Below are 2,302 nucleotides of genomic sequence, written 5' to 3' on the forward strand. Positions count from 1 at the left end.
TCTCTAAGTCTCTGCTGCCCTCGCCTGGGGCCAGGACTTGGCAGCTGGTGCCGAAGGATATCCCTTGCGTGCATGCTCGTCCCGGAACTGTGCCCGTGGGAGCTGTCACTCAACGGCACAGAGAAAAAACACAATTAAAATAAACAAAAGTCTCCGAGCCCAGGAGGTCGCGGTTCCACTCCCAATGAGGGCACTCGCCAGGTTGGGAGCTCGACCCCCAGGAGGGGGCGTGCAGGAGGCAGCCTATCCGTGATTCTCTCATCATTGATTTTTCTCTCTCTCCCTCTCCCTTCTGTTCTGAAATCAATAAAAACGTATTTTTAAAAAAGAAAGAAAGTGGCCCCTTTCAGAGCTATGGGGTGGGAGAGCCCATGAGAAGTACTCACCTGCGGAGGGAGCCTGCCTCCCTGGGGCGGGGCCTGCACACCCGCCCGGTTGGCTGGAACCCTCTCCTCCAGGGCGGTCATCTGACTGGCCACCTAGTCTCCCCTGCACAAGCGGGTCACACTCCCGGGCGCATGCCGCCCACAATGAATATTTTTGCGGCCCAGCCAGAAACGAAACTTAGTAACTTAATTTTTACAAAATCCTATTATACATAACTAGAGGCCCGGTGCACAAAAATTTGTGCGCTGGGGGGTGGGGGGGGTCCCTCAGCCGGGCCTGTGCCCTCTCGCAGTCTGGGACCCCTCGAGAGATAACGACCTGCTGGCTTAGGCCTGCTCCCGGGTGGCAGAGGGCAGGCCCAATCCCTAGGTGCAGCCCCTGGTCAGGCTCAGCGCAGGGCCGATTGGGGAGTTGGGGCACCGCCCCATCACACACAGAGCAGGGCCCGTAGGGTGGGGGTCCCCACGGGGGTGCCTGGCCAGCCTGGGCGAGGGGATGATGGCTGTTTGCAGCTGGTCACACACCCTTCAGGGAGGGGTCCCCACTGGGGTCCCTGGCCAGTCTGGGTGAGGGGCTGAGGGCTGTTTTCAGGCTGGCGGGGGACTGAAGCTCCCAACTGCTCCTTTCTTTCTTTTTTTTTTATTCTGGGCCAGCTTTAGCTTTGAGGCTTGGCTCCAGCTCTTAGGCCTCGGCTGCAGAAAGCCGGGTTCTGGCCTTTGTTCACCTTCTGTATTTGAAACAATATTGCAATCCTGCTGGCTGAAGCCCAACAGACTAAAGCAGGTTTCTGGGGTTTTGTTTAGCTTCTATATTTGTAACATAGTTGCTTAGAGTTGCAGCTCAGAGGCCTGCAGTGGCAGGCGGGGAACATTGGAGTCCTCCATCCCTAAAGCAAGCAAGCCTCATATTAGTTTCAAGCTGCCTGGCTGCTGGCCGCCATCTTGGCTGGCAGTTAATTTGCATATCTCGCTGATTAGCCAATGGGAAGGGTAGCGGTCATACACCAATTACCATGTTTGTCTTTTATTAGATAGGATTATTAATAACAAACTACAACGTTCGCCAATGACTGATGACTATGATTGTGTTGCATTCATTTCCCCTACGTGCAGGTGCACATTTCTCTCCACTAATACCAGCGGCGAATATTTTAGCGGCCGATGGCCATGTCATTAGTCTTGCACTGACTTGTTTGGTGTGCGCAACAGGAAATATTTCGCTTTCGGAGAACAAGAAAAATAGGTTTATTTGCATGACGCTTATTCATTTGTGCAGTTATTCAGTATCTGGTAAGTTAATGTTCAAGAAAAATAATTTTTATTAAAGTTCTATTATTTAGTGTTAACGATGACTCATTTATTTCAGCCCTTTGTATTCAGCATGTCTCTATGGAAATAAATGTACGTTTCTATGAAAATTGAAGCTTTTGTTTTTTTGCGGCCCACACAAACATACACCTTGTTTATTCGGCCCGTGTTTGCCTTTGAGTTTGACATGCTTGTCCTAACCATTAGGGCCTAACACATCTGGGACAAAAGTCGTCTGATCTTGGGACTTGACGTTTTCATAAACCCAGATGGTGTTTTTTTTTTGTTTTGTTTTGTTTTGTTTTAAATTGAAGATTTTAAATTATTTGGACGTGCTTAACATTTGCGAAAATTCACGATCAGATTCCCAATCTAGCTTGAAAAGTAGGAAGATTTCGCAAAAATGGACGCATGCTCCAGCAGCAACAAGGGCTGCATAATCTCCCCCGTGTTTCGTTTCCATCCCCCAACACAAACTGGGAAGCACTTTTTTCTTTGCCACCACATTCACACAAACATATGCTTATGGGGAGTGTTTACAATGTGTATTTTTACAGTGTACAAAAAAGATATCAAACCCTGTCTGGTTTGGCTCAGTGGATAGAGCG

The sequence above is a fragment of the Myotis davidii genome, unplaced genomic scaffold, assembly GCF_000327345.1.
Source record: "Myotis davidii unplaced genomic scaffold, ASM32734v1 scaffold842, whole genome shotgun sequence".
In the NCBI taxonomy this organism is placed as follows: domain Eukaryota; kingdom Metazoa; phylum Chordata; class Mammalia; order Chiroptera; family Vespertilionidae; genus Myotis; species Myotis davidii.